This window comes from Ipomoea nil, unplaced genomic scaffold (assembly GCF_001879475.1).
Source record: "Ipomoea nil cultivar Tokyo-kokei standard unplaced genomic scaffold, Asagao_1.1 scaffold2957, whole genome shotgun sequence".
Classification (NCBI taxonomy): Eukaryota; Viridiplantae; Streptophyta; class Magnoliopsida; order Solanales; family Convolvulaceae; genus Ipomoea; species Ipomoea nil.
Window position 1 is genome coordinate 1,796,795 of NW_017619385.1, and position 19,288 is coordinate 1,816,082.

At 32.5% G+C, this 19,288-nt stretch overlaps 1 long non-coding RNA gene across 1 annotated transcript; it reads left to right on the forward strand.

Annotated features, from left to right (window-relative positions):
- The first annotated feature begins 2,904 nt into the window (after positions 1 to 2,904).
- Positions 2,905 to 18,564, forward strand: LOC109162755. Its single transcript, XR_002051141.1, has 3 exons — positions 2,905 to 3,238; positions 9,314 to 9,318; positions 18,552 to 18,564. It is a non-coding gene; the product is annotated as an uncharacterized LOC109162755 (long non-coding RNA).
- Positions 18,565 to 19,288: the final 724 nt, after the last annotated feature.

Here is a 19,288-nt window from a genome sequence, read left to right on the forward strand (position 1 = left end):
TCAAAGCCAAAAGCTTCTGTGAGACAGGTCGGATCTTTGGTTAATTAGTTTAATGGTTTGACTCATTAATCAAAGATCTAATTCATCTCACAGATTGAGATCCGTGAGGCGGTCTCGCGCAAGTATTACCCATATAATATATAGAGTTAATTTCACTAGAGGTCTCTTATTTTTTTGTGGCAATTCCAAATTTAGTTTACTATCGTTTTTTGTCATTTAATATTCAGACTATTATTTTTTGGATACTTTTAGTCTTTTTCATGACTTTTCCTATTTTTAGTAAGGACATTTTTATCTTTTCATATTTTTCTTTTGTTATTTTTCTAGTTTCAACCAGTTTAATTGGTTTAGGGCGCAAGATTTCCAGCAGCAGTGGGTATGCACTAGGTAAAACCTGCTTTTGTGACCCTAGTCGGTTAAGGACTACAAGGAGGCAAACCAACCATAGATGACTGGCTCAAACCAAGATGGGTAGAATTTAAACTCGTGACCTTGTGGTTACAAGTTCGTATCCTTAGCCATCTTAGTTACGTTGAGATTACCCCCAGGATCTACTTTTCTTAATATTATAGAATGTAATTACTACTGACCCAAACTTTCGTAAGGCAAGAATTGCACCAAACATTGAAATATTTTAAATATTTAGAAAAGTCAAAACTTTTCTGATTAGCAAACGACTTTAGGCGCCTGTTGTGAATTACAACAGATACCTATTTTCAGGAAAGGCTCGTTGTGGCTCACGGTCAATTCATAATTATAAGATTTTATGTTCATAATTTTTTAACTTCATATTCACAATTATTGAACTCTATATTCACAATTACAGAACTCTGCTATGTTCATAATTACTGAACTCTATATTCATAATTATAAAACTCTATATTCATAATTTTTTAACTTCATATTCACAATTATTGAACTCTATATTCACAATTACAGAACCCTATGTTCATAATTACTGAACTCTATGTTTATAATTATAAAACTCTATGTTCATAATTTTTGAACTTCATATTCACAATTATTAAACTATATATTCACAATTACAGAATTCTATGTTCATAACTATAAAATTCTATATTCATAATTTTTGAATCCTATATTCACAATTACAACAATTTTGAAATCGTGTCCAGACGATTCCACAACATAATTTGCCCAATTCATGGGAGTGGATTTTGGGTTTTAATTATAATGGAGGTATTGCTTTTAGCCTTATGATGGGCAATTCTCCATGGGCTGGTCACACTTTGTTGGAAAAGAGGATATAAAATGGCTGGGTTAGAAATTGATTTATTACAAGCTACCAACATATTAAGGATAGAGATGACCAACAAACAAGTCTTTATATTTAAGTACATCCACTATGAGGTGGACTAGTGTGATGATTGGGGCAAATTATTCTGTGGATCCAGGTACAACTTGTAAGATGGACTCGATTCAAAATATACAATTTGCATACTAAATTTTATAATTTGTAAAAGGTAAATTGTGAACCTTTAATATGTAAATTGTGTACATTCAGTATGTAAATTGTGTATTTTAGAACTGGGTCTATATTGCAAGGTGGACCCTGGTTCATGGTATAACAACTGGATGATTAGATGACCAATAATCGATCATCCCTTTCTATTGGATTGCAATTTTTTTTTTTTTTTTTTTTTTTTTTAACTCTACTAGATGACCCTGTTTGGTAACATAGTTAGATTATTAGTCAATTTTGGGGCCAATATTAACTACTATTTGACTTGGTTAAACAGTCAATATGAGTGTTTAATTAATTATCTTTTTATAACATGTTATTGCTCTAAAACGCTAAAATTCAAAAAGCTATTCAAAGCAGCTTTTTGAATTAGCTTTTTGAGAAAGTCATTTTGCATGTAATCAACTATCTGCTACCAATTTTCTAAATAAGTATTATAATTTCTATCTTAAGTAACATTTCACATATAAATATTATAATATTTAAATTAGAATTACACTTTGTAAGTATCACAATTTTAGTTATAAGTACAATATTTATCATTAGTAACAATCATTTTTATCCTAAATAGAATCACAATTTCATATATTAATATTACAATATTTATTTATTTATTATAAGTAACAATTTATTTATTTTAAAAATATATTAAATTTTCTGTAATAAATATTATAATATCTTTGATAAGTAACAAAGAACTATCTTAAATTCGACTCGCCTCACAGATTAAGATTTGTGAGACGATCTCACAAAAGTGTGACTCATTTGCAAAAGTATATCTTTCATTGCTAATTGCACATGTAGCATAAATTTTTCCTTGACGTAACATTTTGCAGCATTAAAGTTTGATTAGTGAGTTTCTTGTGAGTTGTAAGATTAAGACATTTTAATTTAATATTCATATTTAAGGAATGTCTTTAATGAATTATATTTGAATGATTGAAGTTATACATTATATTGCTACCCAAGGTGAGCCATTGCATATAGTCTAACATTTAAAGGGACATATGAATGGATCTAGGTAGAGTGATATATGTATATTCAAAGATACCATACTTATTTAACTGAAGTATTTTGTGATTGTCCAATGAATTGTGTTTATTTTGGCATTATGTGTGTTTAAGTATTATCTAAAGTTGAACTTCATTGTATATTGAAAGTTTAATATTTACTAAAATTCTGAATCTGTTATTGTTAACTCACGACATTAATGATAAGTATGTATGAACTTTTGCAGCTTTGATTAACCTTTTTGCGTCTGGAAATGTTATGGTTAAGTTTAATGCATGGGTTGAACTAAGTAGACTATTTTGAACAAATCAAATTTCATATGGAGGCGTATTAGACCAAGATCTTGGATTACTATGGAAAACATTAAGTACTCCAAGCCAATCTTTCACAAAAGTTAACAAAAGTTGGGAATGGAAGTGAATCAGTGATTGATTATTGGTTAGTACACTTTTTCATTATTTTTCTTCCACCAGCAAAGTTTGCTCATCTCTAGGTGAACTATAACAACCTTAAGAAAAAGTGGAGATTTTTTAGAACTTAAACATCTAGCTATTACATCAGGAGGAAGGGATACTGAAGGAAATGAAGGATAATTCTGTTCATTTCGTATTCCATGATGGTTCTAATAGTAACAAGCTACGTTCAAACTAGGTAAGAGGAATGAAGAAGAACAAGGCCCCAATGAAGATTCAAGCAGGTCATATTCAAAAGGCTGTTAGGTGTTTCTTTTGTAAGAAAAGAAATGTAAAGAAATATTGTTTGAAAACAAAGGTATAAATTATGTTTTTTTTTTTTTTTTTTTTTTTTTTTTTTTTTTTTTTGTGCTTTGAATAAAATCTTATAGAAGTATCACATGATGGTTAGAGTCTTGTGCTTTTACTCATGGGTCTCACATTTTTCAGGGATTTTATTCGATCCAGCTCATAAAAGAACCCCGTACAAGTATTGTTCATGGGAAACAAGATGAAAGCACAGGTACGCCATGGTATAAGTATATTAAATTTCAACTAGGGCGAGGAATTTATTACCAGTTAATCATTACCTTATATTGTTAGAATAATTTTGGTATATTAATAATAATTATAAGCATCTATCTATACTATACATAAAAATTAAACAAAATCCTCACTTTTAACTTTTTGTCCAAAACAGTCCTATACTATTAATATTTGCCTAATATTGTAAAATAGTATAATACAATTCCTAATAGAATATATTGTTTCATATTTTCCTATTGGTACTATAATTCTACATTCAAATTCCTATTCTAATATTGTAAAATAGTCTTCACCAAAAAAAATATTGTAAAATAGTCCTAATAGAATATATATATATATATATATATATATATATATATATATATATATATATATTATTTTCTGTTTTCCTATTTGTACTATAATTCTTGAAAGTTGATTTTAGCGGTGATCTTTTAGTGAGTGTCGTCCTCTGGGAATGACTATAAGGGAATTGAGTAGAGAGTGGTTAAACACAATATCATTAAGTGTTTGAAAGCTAACCAAATTGAAATGTTTGTTTGCATAAAGACAATCATAAAACAAATAAATTTCTAAGTAATAGTCAAGGATAAAAGAGAGGACTTAGATCAAATAGCAATGTACGAATGTTTCTTAGCGTTCTAAGATTCTAGGCTAAACGATGTTCAACAATGAATGCAAGGAAGTTAAGTCAATGTTAATGCCACTCTCGTGGACATTGCACTCTCACCAAGGTTCTGATCTCATTCTCATAGCAATTAGACTAGGTGAGGCAATTAATCAAACATCTTGTGGGCTCATTTCCTTCCAACTCCCTTTTCTCAAGAGTAAGTAAGAAATGTGATAGGTTTGGCTATGGTGAATCCCTATTCTCATAGGTGAAATACCAAATCCAACGACCTTTTGCATAGTAGTGCCCTAACCAAACAAGGGTCCATACAATTCTCCAAATTCACAATCACATTCATTCTAGAGGCATAGAAAAACCTAGATTTGGCAATTCAATTCATGTTGGCATTCATACAAAGCAGTTCAATCTAAATCCCTAACTAGTTTAACTACTCATAATGTAATTGATAAACTAAAAGCAATTTATAAAGTAATATGCAATGAATTCAAACTACAAATTATGTGAAATGTAAAAGTAAGAAATTGAGAACTTAACTTGATAGAACTTGTAGTATGTAATATGAAATTGAAGTAGGAATTGTGACTACAAATGATAAACTTCCTCTAAATCTTCCCAAAATGTTAATGGATTACAATGGATTGATGTTCTAGAATGGACTTGTAGAGAGAAAACCTAAAAAGAAGACTTAGAAAATTACTCGATACCCCCAAAATAACGCCTATCCCCCTTTTACACTATTGCAACCGCGCAATAACCACCTTCAGATTGCATGGTCACGATGGAGGTCACGGCGTGACATCCATCGTGACGCCTAGGATCCGCAAAGTAGTCTGCAGGTCACGATGAAGGTCACGGCATGACCCTCACCGTGACGTGCAAACTACTTTCAGATGGTTAGATTGTCACGCTGCGGGTCACGGCGTGACCAATAGCGTGACACCTGACCATCCAAAAGCTAACCGAAGTGTCACTTGTTGCGTCTTCTCCTTCGCTCCGATGCTCCGTTGGTCGTTGTTATCCTCGTGCCTTCCATTTGTGCACCACCTGTCCACCTTGCCTTAATATCATCTTGATTTGTCCTCATTTTAAGCTCTTGTATGCCTCAATCTACATTTCCCTTCCTCAAGCCATCAACACCTGAAATATGCTTTATGTGCGCATAAACACCTGATGTTCACTTAGAAATTAGTACAAACGAAGCATAATTATAGACTAATTCAAGTATCAATTCTCCATTCAAATTCCTATTCTAATATTATAAACTAGTCCTAATAGAATATATTGTTTTCTACTTTCCTATTCGTACTACAATTCTACATTAAATATTAGTATTCATAATACAATACAACAGTATTAAATTGAAATTTTCTTAAAATACTCTGTATCATATATATCCAAATTCGCAGTTCTCCTCCTCAAATTAAGGTAGGATGAGGATGAGAACTGCGAATTGAGATCGATTTTAGGGCTTAAATCCCTTTATTCATGCTCAAATTGGAATATTAATTAGTTGAAAAGGACGAAAATGCCTTTAAAATTTTTAGATTTCGGCATGTCTTAAATGGAGGGGTGACCGACATGATGAACTTTGGTACTAAAATAATAGTCGTGGATGAAAATTGGTACTAAAACAATAATCGTGGATGAAATTGGTAAGAATTAAACATGTCGACCAAAACCGTCATTTTTCTAATACTAGTGGGACTAAAATTGGTATTTGCTCCATTCATATTAGTATATAGATTAGTGTACGGTAAGTAATATATTAGAATCTCATTCGTATCACAAAATTAATAGTATATATTGACTACAATTTTATATGGAAATTAACTAATAATCTCATATATTAGAATTTTTCATATCATTAATTAACTAATTCTTTTTCCAATTCATTAAAATTCCAACGAAATTCTTTTTTCATATCATTAATTAACTAATTCTTTTTCCAATTCATTAGATATTAGGGGGGTGTAGTCAATCATGACTTTTGTAGTGTTTTAAAGACTTTTAAAATGATAGATTTTAATAAACTTTGATTGACTTTCATAGAGTTGTTCAAAACTTTTTAAAACTTTATAAGACTCGATAAAAGTCTATATAAAAAACTTTCATAGACTTTTATCGACTTTTTATTTTAAAAAGTTTACAAAAGTCATTGAAATTCTAAATTGAATACATCCTTACAAACTTTCAATGATTTTGATTCTTATTATTTATATAATTTTCTTACAAAACATTTATAATATATATTATAAAATTCTTCTTATTATATAGTTCTTCACCCACATCAACATTCTCAACATTATTATTTTTATCCATAGTATGCTGAGACTTATATGCTAATTACTTATATATATTATTAATAATCATCAACAAAAAAAATTTACATTAGAAATTCATAACAATATTGAACAATAAAATTTATAATAAAAGAATTGATCAAATAAAATATTTAAAAATATAATTACAAGTTGCATAAAATAAAATAAAAAATCTAATATTAATAACATATATAAAAAACTATACTTGATATATTGTTAGGCTACACGCAAAAAACTATTATTTGCAATAGCAATTTGAGACTGTGAACAACAACAATGTGCTACTGTTTGCAACCCCAAGTTGTTGTTTCGAACAGTAGTTCGCTATTCGTAGTAACCTGTTGTTAAAAAAAAAGGAAAAATATATATATTACGAAAGTAAACATAAAAAGAATAAAAATCAAAAGATATAAGTATTTATATGAATATTAATATATTATGAAACATATACTAAAAATTTAACGATGAAAAATTTGCTTTGTTCATGTATTTAGGGAGAATTAGAGAGAGTTAGGGATAAAAAATTCATAGAAAAAATAAAAATCAATATAAACAAGCAATAATGAAATAAAAATAATATTATTTCGAATTTTTAGAGGAAGACGGTAAAGTTTAGGAGAGAGAAAAATTGATAGAGTTTGGGTATGAGGAAAATATAGGATAATGAAGAAAAAATAATTTTGTTAAATTTAGATAGGTTTATAAAGTTTAAATAGGAAGAAAAAATAGAGTTTAAATAGAGAGAAAAAACATTCAAAGTTTTTAGAAAGAAAATTTTGAAATCTTGGGGTTGATGGTTGGATTTCAACTATTCATATTTGAGAACGAAAAGTCTACCAAAGTTCATAACTTTTTGAATATCACATGACTTTTAAAGAATCTTTAAAAGTCTTAATCGAGTATACACGACTTTTAAAGACTCTTTAAAAATCTTGATTGAATACTACCTGACTTGTAAAGACTTTCTAAAAGTTTGAATTGAATACCTCCAAACTTTTAAAGCTCATAAAAGTCTTTAAAACTCTATGAAAGTCATGATTGAATACACCCCTCTTAGTTAATTTTCATATAAAATTTTGTTAAAAATTAATCTTTATTACTTTTTTTTTTACCAATTATTTACTATTCATATTAGTATAGATTAGTGTACATTAACTAATATATATTATTGGGCTCTAATCTATTTATTCGACTTTGTTATTTGCTTATCATTATTTATAAATAAACACATTTGTTTATTTTTATTTTGTTTCTTTTTTTTTTTTGGACTATGAAGAGTTGGTGTTATCGGATTCATATAAGAAATAGTTCGCTCTGGTGGAGTTGGAGAATTTTCTATCTTTGTGGGGGAAAAGCTCTAGGGACTTTCCAGAAATGCCAATTCCAGACGAAAGCATCATGGGTTTGATCGAAAACATGTTGATAGCCGAAGAGTTGGCGTATGACAAGGAATCGTTGAAGAGAGAGCACGAAACGTTGGTAACACATTTGACGGACGAGCAAATGAATGTTTATGACTTTGTGATGAATGCTATTGATTCTAATGGAGGTGGATTGTTCTTTGTGTATGGTTACGGAAGAACAGGCAAGACGTTTGTGTGGAGAATGTTATCCTCAAAGATAAGGAGCCGCAGAGATACTGTTATCAACGTTGTTTCAAGTGGAATAGCATCTTTGCTCTTGCTGGGAGGCAGGACGACGCATTCCAGATTTGTTATACCACTCTCATTGAATGAAGATTGCACGTGCAATATATCACAAGGCAGTGACCTTACTGAGCTTATAATAAGGAGCAAATTGATCATATGGGACGAAGCACCAATGACGCACAAACACTGTTTTGAGTCTTTGGACAAAACCATGAGGGATCTATTGAGGTTTGCCATATCTGGTAGTGCTGAAAAGACATTTGGTGGAAAGACTGTAGTTTTGGGTGGTGATTTTAGATAGATTCTTACAGTTATTCCGAAAGCAACGAGACCAGTAATTGGCAGAACAACTATTAATTCTTTACACCTCTAGACAAATTGCAAGGTATTGAGGCTCATGAAAAACTTGAGACTACGGAGCTTAGCTTTAGAGAAAGATAGACAGACGGTTGATTGGTTTTCAAAATGGATTGCAGACATCAGAGATGGGATTACAACACAATTTGTCTGAGATCGATATTCCAACACGGTTTCTGTTGAAATGTGGACCCGATCCCATAACAACTATAGTGGAAGCACCTTTCCAAGCGCGAGATATGGCATGCTTGATGAGTTGCACCTAGAAAGCCGAGCGATCCTCTCACCGACTTTAGATGTTATTGATCAAATTAATCAGTACATGTGCGACATGAATACTACAGAAGTTCGAACATATTCAAGTTATGACTCTTTGTGTAAGGCAGAATCATACGGTGAAAATCTATCAGAAGTACACACTACTGAATTCTTAAATAGTTTGAGATTTTAGGGTGTTCCTAATCATTCATTGAAATTAAAGGTCGGTGCACCTGTTATGTTATTGCGGAACATAGACTACTCTCTTGGTCTTTGTAACGGGACGCGGCTCATAATCACAAGATTGACAGATCACATTGTCGAAGCAAGAATAGTTAATGGGACACATCAAGGAACCAAAGTTCGTATTCCCCAAATGTTTCTCACTCCTTCTAATACGAGATTCTTCAAGTTCCAACGTAAACAATTCCTATTGATGCTTGCATATGCCATGCCTATCAACAAAAGCCAAGGCCAAACACTAACTCACGTTGGGTTATTGCTAAAAAAATCAGTCTTTAATCACAGACAATTGTATATGGCTTTCTCCCGAGTCACCCATCCTGATGGCCTGAAGGTGTTAGCTCTAGACAATGATGGACAAGATTGTGTTACGACTACCAATGTTGTTTACAAAGAGTTTTTCAATAATGTGTAAATACAATCGATGATATATTATGTATTTGTTTTCCCAAATGATATAATTGCTATATATCTAGACAAAAAATATCTCTTATTATACAAATGAATTAGGATAGCAATTGATTACTATAACTAAGTTGCTAGAGAACAAGCACATTTGCCCAATTTATAAAAATCAGAAACAATGATATATAAATATCTAAAGTTATAACACTGCATGCGTACATCTAGACATTAGCTATTAATTGAGCAATTATTTGCTCGAATTCAAGCAATGATAACATCAACAAACATAAATGACCCAAACCATATCTTCAATTACACTATATATTTTATGTTATAATTTAAATAATTGTATATCGATCCAAATATTCTTAATATATTATAACAAATCCATTCCGTGCATCGCACGGGTAAAAATGCTAGTTAGTATAATAGTATAAGTAGCCTTATTGTATATTGAAGGATAAGAGTAAACATCAACCAAGGTCCCTTGAGTTTGGTGGTTTCACCACCTATAGTCCCTAATTTCTGTAATTACCATCCGTGGTCGTTCGAGTTGCGAAATATTACCTTCTGCTGTCTTTCCTTTAGTTCCTCCCAGTCTCTGCCATCTAAAACAGGAATAGAATAGTAATTTTTCTTTGTTTATTCTTTTTTAAAGGCAAATATAAGTGATCTGATTCATATCCGAATTCACACAAAAATATCATATTTGAGAAATTCAACTTTCATTAGAAAACATTTCTCCCATAAACCAAACAACATATTAATAGTTTTTCTTCAAATTTCAATTCCAAGAAACTTATTTTCAATTCGATTCAACCAAACACTCCATAGGAGGAGACACCAAAACCTTTCCCGTATACACACTATAGGGATGAAAATATGTTGTTCTAACTCATACTCTTGAAATATTATATTTTACTATTAACTTATATTCAAATTCATATTGCACTCAACCCTTAACATTTGGTTCTTACTGCTACACAACACTACTCTGCACCATTTTCTTCCGATTCATTTACCCTAATGATGTAAACCTGGAGATTCAAAGTGAAGTTAACCATGAAAGCCTAAATCGTCAAAGTTATAGGTAAAAACCCGCAAACTATCAATCCAGAGCAAGATAGAAAGAAATAAAAAGATTAGGAGGGATTAAGATTTGCTTGCCTTTAACCTGGTTGGTTCAATCAACTGAAAAACCAGTGCATCACCATCAACCAGTTCATGGTCTAGAGCGAAACCCCTCCATCCACCACTCAGCCCTATCTTCATAGCCATGTATTTTTTATCACTTTCATCGCCATTTTCATCTACCAGAGTGATCATCTCATCATGCTTTGGAAGATGAGCCTTGCAGAACTGAACAAGTAGTAGTCCCTATACACACACAGAGAGACACATTTAATAAGAGTGATAATTTTTTGAATTATCATGATTAAGAATCATATCTGATCTTGTTAAGAATTTACCAGCCAAAAGCCACCTGTGACAACTGACAAGTGATCTGAGCAAACAATGGAGCCAACTGGTTTAGTAAAGTATGTAAAGAGTTAGCATCCCATTTCATATCTATCCGATTTCAAGATAAATATTGGGTTAAAGATTGCGTTAATCATTTTTCTCATTATAGTTGCGAGCTAGTTGTTGGCTATTTCCTGTAATGGGACATGACATATTGATGTCGTCTCTGTTGATCCAAAAAGCTGAGAGTAAAAACCAGATGGCTTATCTTTGAGCTATATGCAGTCTCTTTCATTTTTTGCAGACTTTGTAGGGGAGTGGTGTTGGGTAATAAGTTGGAAAATCCCAAAATAATAATAATCCTACGGAAAGATTAATATTATATGGGAAAACAGAAAATTGGGAAGGAAAAGGTTGAGTGTTTGGGTATACGTTTAGCACGAGTTCGAACACAAGGTTCTTTTCCTTAAAACCTTATTTGCTACCTCCCACAAGTGCTAGGAGCGTTGTAGCCTAGGTTTCCCATGATAAAACGTGCTACGATTCCTTGGGATCCTACTGGGACACATTTTACTAGATAGATCTTAGTTCAATGGGAGTTTATTTTTTATTGCCAAGAAAAGAAGGAAGCATAGAACAAAATAAACAAAAGAGGTGTCGTTAGAGGATTCAAGCCCACAACCTCAAGTATAACAACACAAGTTCTTAACAACCCAAGTTACTCAAGATTTCATGTATAAGAAAGTAGAATGATGTTCTACTTACCCGTGCAAAGATCGTTGGCAAATTATGATGTGCATTATGCACCACGCATGGTGCATACGGATGCAAAAACGACGTCGTTTTGCATCAAAACGCGCGTCCTACTTAAAAAAAAATCAGTTCTGATTCTCAGCAACAACATTATGTTATTCATTTTTTAGTTCATTCATTCTGGATTTTTAGTTATGAAATTCTGGATGTATAGTTATGCAATTCTGGATTTATAGTTATGAAGTTATGGATGTGTAGTTATGCAATTCTGGATGTATAGTTATGAAGTTATGGATGTGTAGTTATGCAATTTTGAATTTATAGTTATGAAGTTATGGATGTGTAGTTATGCAATTTTGGATTTATAGTTATGAAATTATGGATGTGTAGTTATGCAATTCTGATTTTTTTTTTTTTTTTTTTTAAAGTTAGTGTCAAAACGACGTCGTTTTTGCATCCGGATGCACCATGCATGGTGTATACGGATGCACAGCATAACGCTCCAAGATCGTTGGCATCTAGGTAGTGGGGGACACGTGTGTCCTCAAGAATTAAAGCAATCTGTAATCGTACATTTGTCAAGCATCTAGAGGGGCATATACATTATAAATAGGCACCCTTTCATCTCTTTAAGGATGATCCATTAGTTCACAACCACTCTCTTGGTCTAGTCTAGTGGTATGTGATCTTAACTTTTAACCTATTATTTCTGGCTGTTGTTTTGAGCCAGTATCTCAGGCTCCATTATTTATATTCCATTCTTTAGGTTATGGCTCTGTTTGGCCTTATTTAGGAGCTTATAGATTATTTTAAGCTACTAGGACTATGTGGTCTAATGTATCTGGGTTGAACTTTTATTTGAAAGATTATGAGTTTGAGCCTCAGTGGAGGCGTTATTGGTTCTTTGTGTATACTACAATGTAATAGAGCCAGTAACTTTTTTTAACAAAAGCTCCTAGCTTTTTTCCATCTTTATCCTTATTATTTTAAAGAAATGGCATAATTTACCATTTCCAATTAAAACCACTTTCTCTTCTCCTTTATCCGCAACTTTCACCGCAAATATTATTATTATTATTATTATTATTATTATTATTATTATTATTATTATTATTATTATTATTATTATTATTATTATTATTATTATTATTATTATTATTACTATTATTATTATTACTATTATTATTATTACTATTATTATTATTACTATTATTATTATTACTATTATTATTATTACTATTATTATTATTACTATTATTATTATTACTATTATTATTATTATTATTATTATTATTATTATTATTATTATTATTATTATTATTTGAATGGTATAATCATAAATGATATATTTGAATGTATGGAATTCGAGTTCAAGCAACAGTGTTTGATCACGGCATTGGAATGTATGATATCACTCTACAGACCAACTCCTGGTATACTATTTCCAATGCTATTGTCAAACCTGCGCGACATAACTACAAAGTTGTCGATCAGAAATACAACTATGTCTAGACTTTACACGGTAGGACCATTGTCCAAACAATTGACAATAATGACACCCTACTAGCTCCAATTGAATTTATCAATGCATGAAAACTTTAAAGAAATTTGTAAGTTAATTTTTACTATATCTTTATAACAATATATATTGTAACCATATATTTCAAATTATTTATCACCATCCTCTATTGACAGTAATTGTTGTAATTATCATTGACAAACTCCTAAAACAATTTGTCTTAACAACGAATTAATGGAAATAAAAAAATCAATGACTTCATTGTTGTTAATGAAAAGTATGTTCCTCACTCTATTACTCTATTAAATTAATAAATAAATTATTAGCTACAACCAAAAATAATAGATATGCATTTCTTTAATTTAGAATTAACTGTCTACTATGCCTTTAATAAAAAAAATTAATCATTACCAATAAATTAAATAAGAAAATAATTTCATTACTTATATTGTCTTTATTTTGTCAAATGCAAAGATTCTTTACGTCCAAATTCATTAAATGATTATATTCACTACATTTGTATTCTTTTTACACTATTTTGTAATTAAATATCAAAGTTATAATACAAAACAATGTTATATATTTGTTTACCAAGTACTCCGTATTTATTAATACCATGAAAAAAAATTAAAATAAAATAATTTGAAATCAATCATAATAACTACTTGGGAGGATTTGCTGACAAAGAGAGTATTCAAATAACTCAATAAATTGAAATGGGAAACTACCCCGTAATATCAAGATGATTTAAAATGTTTAAATTTTTACTACATTATCTAATCTTTTTCCTTAAACTAGGAATTTCTCTATCCACAAGAACTCATTCAACAATAGTGGTTGAACCAAATGAACTTGAGCATAACACCTAAAGGACTAGTACGCTTTTATACTGATAATAATGTATGATGTAGTAAATACGATGATTCCTATAGGTCGGCCCGTAAAGTACGGGGGTCGGATCATACGAAGATCTTGTTCTGGTCTGCTTGTTGGTTTAAGCCCTCAAGCTCGGGTTACGTGACAGTAGGTCCGAGGCTTCCAAGCTTCTTAAAGCTAGGTAGAAATTGCCAAAAGTCCATCTTCCCTGCATTTAATGCTCAATTTATAGGGAATTGAAGGGAACACGTGCTGAAAACTCGACATGAGTGACGCATGTTCTCCATGCAGCGGGACAGACCGGAGGCCTTGCGGATTTCACCATGCGCCCTAGGATTCCTGGTTTCCTTGCTTTTGCCGCCCTCGGGTGATGTTGATAGAGTTCCCATTCTTAATCACGAAGCAAAGGGGCCCAGGTCGTTCACCTTGTTCCCGACCTAAGAATATCAGGAATGATCCGATACTTGGAAGGCGGGGCTATCAGCTGAGTCCTGATCGGCACTCTACGGTAGGTCCGGCCGAGTCAGTAAATGGTCGGGAATACTTCCTCTTGGCGACCCGTCTGGGTACCAAGCAGGTATTTAGAGCGACCTAATACGGTCCGTTCGTATAATCCCTATCAATATGTAAATGTTAATTAGATCATTATCTTACGTAGCTACATTTAAAACTCATTATTAAAATTGTCAATGTAGGGCAGTAAAGCATCGTAACACACTTGATGCATTGAAAAGATTATGAGACTACAACAATGCTGCAATCAGTTTGGCAAATCTAGAAAATGAAGAAATTTTAAAATAGCTACCATTGTTGAATTCATTGATCCTGTATATGTAAAATACTTATTGTGCATTCATTAAATATATTAGAACTAATATAAATTTATAATTCATTTCATCTTTTAGACTCAACCTGCTTAGATTAAAGGCAAAATCAGCATCAACCTTGACAACAAAAACACACTGTATATACGAAGTAGCCATTGTTTAAAAAAGGTTTATGCACAAATTAATTGACAAACAATTTAACTCCAAGGTTAGTATCAATTCGATAAAACAAAAAAATTAAAAAAAAAAAAACACGCACACACACACACACACAAATCATCAAGTTCTACATCCATTCATACTAATTCTTAAAATATGAACTTGAAAATGAACAAGTGCAAAATGGATGTGGAAATTGTTGATGAAACTGGACACGTTGCAGCATTAGTATTCGGACTACCTGCAAAGTTATTGTTGTTACTATCAAGTAAACAAGTTAAAAAAATAGAAGAAGAGATACTACTCATGAGCCTTATACAAATATAGTAAATATTAATATTTTATTCAATACGTCCACATAAAACATGTAGGGAAAAACTACCACTGCAAAATATTAACATGCCCTTTCAAGATTAAGAGTTCATATATAGTACAACTAAGATCCCAATCATATACACAAGGCAAATCCATAGTTTCCTACACCATAATTCCATTGCATAACGCTGCCATCTATGCCGCTACCACCAGTAACCCAATTGCAAATGACATACTACCAAAAAAAAAAAAAAAAAAAAAAAAAAAAAAGGACAAATAGTGAAGATGAAGACAATGACAATGCTACCAAAAAGAGAATTCAGAAGACTTGGAGAAATTCAAACCAAAAGTAGAATATCGTTTATAGACTAAGTATTTAGACTATCAATTTTACAAAGTTGCAAACATTTATTTTAGTGACAATTATAATGAATCTCCTATATTATTATCTTGCATTTATATACTTTGAATTATATATTTAAATAAACAAATTCGACATTTAATTAACTATGTATGAACTTCTCCTATATAATCTTATAACTTTGATATACTTTGAAATACTTATTTAAATATAAACATTGGTCATTAGTACATTCGCACGACAAATTATATTGCACTGCACATCAAAACGACGTCGTTTTTTTTAATGAAAAGAAACGGCATCCGTTTCCCACCGCTCCGCACCCTTTCGCAAAAAGTAACTCTGTTATTCAGTTTCTTTTTGTATACACTGCAGTTTCAGTTCAACACAACTACAGTTCCATTTCGATATAATTACAGTTTCATTCGATATTTATAGACTCAAATATGTGAAAGTATTGTTTAATTTTATTTTATATACACTATAGTTTTATTAAAACATAACTACATGATCATTTTGATATAATTACAGCTTCATTGTACAATATACACTCAAATATGTAAAATATTATTCAGTTTCATTTTATATACACTGTAGTTTAATTTCACCACAACTACAGTATCATTTTGATATAACTGCAGTTTTATTTGATAATATAAAAATAATACGTTAGGCAGTGTCGGTTTAGATATACTGTAGTGTCAGTTGGTAATTGTAAGTGTACAAAATAGTACACATTAGATTGGCTAATTTATTAGTTTATTTTATTAATATGTAATGTTAATTAAAATTGATTTGTAATTAGTATTATTGGACCAAGCTAAAATGTGTGGTGGAGATTTATTGTTAATGAATTGGACAAAGAAGCAAGTCTGAAGATCTCATTTAATGAATGAGTGGTTGAGAAGAATTCAAGCCACATATGAAGCTACAATCAAGGCTTGGTGAAATGGGAGTTGCGTACAGTATATAAGGAAGGGAAAACGAAAGATGAAGTGGCCAATTCTGAAATTCTGATCTCATCTGCAAGCTTCCTACATTACTGCTTTAATATTGATTATATTAATTGTGATTTAAACCTGTACTACAAATCAGTACCTGTGACAGCTGAAGTGCTACACCAAAGATGGTTATGGCATGCACGGTTCAGTCCTGAGTAGGTGTTTTAAAAGAGTTGTAGTGGTAAAGGCTGTGAGCCGTTTGTAGTTACCTCTTGTAATACTCTGTGGTGAACATCTAGTGGATTGGGCAGACGTGGGTTGCCCCGCAGACGTAGGAGAAGGAGCTCCGAACTGCGTAACAATTCTACTGTGTCTTTACTTTATTTACACTTTCAATTTCGTTATTTATATGTTGATTAAATTGATTTAATTAAACAGCGAAATTGTCTCGTAATATAAAATCAAGTAGAATTCTTAGTGTTAAATTGATTTCAAGATACACGGGCTTTTCATTTGGTATCAGAGCCTCCAGACTTAAGTTATTAGTCTGACGATCGGGCTACTCCGTGCCCCTTGATCTCAATCCTTCAGCGGTTAGTATTATTATTTCTAATTCTGTTAAATTGTTCGATCTCACGGGTTATTGAGTGTTACAGAATGGAGCACACTAAAGCTCTTCCCCAGCTAGTCGGTGACAACTATGCGTATTGGAAGGTGCGCACATGCACTCATCTCAAAGCACAAGGTGAAGCAGTATGGTGTATAATTGTAACAGGCTGGGAACATCCAACCAAAGCCAGTAGCAGTGAAGATGAAACTCGAGTGACGAAACCTGAAAATGAATGGACCCAAACTGAGAAAACAAGTGCTGGACACAACGATAAGGCACTAGATATTATTTATGGGCTAATTCATGAAAGTCAATTCCCTATTGTTGCAGGCCATGATTCAGCTAAAGGCGCATGGGAAGCACTAGAGGCTACCTATGAAGGCACATCGTCGGTAAAACAATCGAAACTGCAACTGGTACAGTCAGACTTCGAGGAGCTCCAAATGAATGAAGATGAAACCATCGTGACCTTCCACACTCGTGTGCAAGAGCTAGCAAATCGAGCTATGGTCCTCGGAGAATCGTTCGCTCAAGAAAAGTTGGTGAAAAAAATTCTACGATCACTGCCACCTCGGTTCCGGATGAAAGTTACAGCAATCCAGGAACATGACAACTGGGAGAAAAAAACTGTAACACAACTAATGGGGAATCTAAGAACTTATGAGATGGAAATCTTAACAGATCACAAAAAAAAAAACAGTAGCATTTACCGCTGAAGAAAATAATTGTGCACCTGACTTAGATGAAATAGGTGATGATCCAGTTGTATTTCTTACTAAACAGTTTTCTAAACTTTTGAAACAGGTGTCAAAAGGTTCACGAAACAAAAATATGCAAAAGGGGGCGTCATCATCTAAAGCGAGTTCTAAATCCGGTTCATCAACCTTCAAGTCTTCTGGTTCACGTCCAGGACAGTCCAAAGAGAAATCCACCAGTAAAGGGATCAGATGCTATGAATATGAGGGCTTCGGACATGTACAAGCAGAGTGCCCCACCTATCTTCGACGCAAGAAATCCATGTCAGCAGTTACTTGGAGTGATAATGACTCGGACGGTGAAACAGGAGGATCTGACTTAGACGAAATTTCTGGGAATTTTGTTGCCTTTACTGCACATATGGCTGCTAAACCGTGTCATGAAGATGTTGCTGACTCAGAAGGAGGCGAGTATAATTCTGCAGAAGATTTAGAGTCAAGTGAATCATCTTTTGAAATTGAGTTTAATAAATTGTATCCCAAATGGGCAGCACTAAGAAAAGAAAATCGTAGATTAACTAGTGAAATAGGGATTGTAACAAACACAAAGAAAGTGTATCAAACTCAAATAGCTGACAGGGATCTTCTTCTCAAAGAGGCATTGGCCCGAGAAGAAAGACTAAAACAAGAGGTACAGACTTTGAAGCAGGAGCTGAACACCTACAAACGCCAAATCCAAATGATGGATACCACGTCTACTCTTGATGAGATCCTTAAGTCTGGAAGAAAGACATCTACAAAATTTGGTCTAGGATTCACAGGAAACAGCTCAAAGGATAAAACAGTGTTTGTCAAAGCGTCAGGTCCTGGTCGAGGAGATATTCCAGAATCTAGCACAACGACACATCGCGTTGGTACAGTAAGATCACTCAAGCCGTACTATAAATCCTATAACCCAGTATGTCATTATTGCAGGTTATGGGGTCACACCAGACCGGAATGCTACTACTTCTACAAGGATCAAAGAATCGAGAAATTCAAACACAAGAACATTCAACCCTTTACAAGACAAATCTGGGTGAAAAAGACAGATTATATCTCATTCGTATCTTTCCACTCTAAGAGTACAGGCCGAGAAGAAAAATGGTACTTCGATAGTGGGTGTTCACGTCACATGACGGGAAATGCTAAATTTCTGAGTAACGTAAACACAAGCAAAGGTGAAGTTACCTTTGGCGACGGTATAAAAGGACAAGTCACTGGTATAGGCACGCTAAACGTAGTTGGTCTGCCAAAACTGGAGAAAGTTCTACTAGTCAAAGGACTTCATGCAAATCTTATAAGTATAAGTCAACTATGTGACCAGAACTGGAACGTGAGCTTCAACAAAAATAGTTGCAATGTCCTAGACAAAG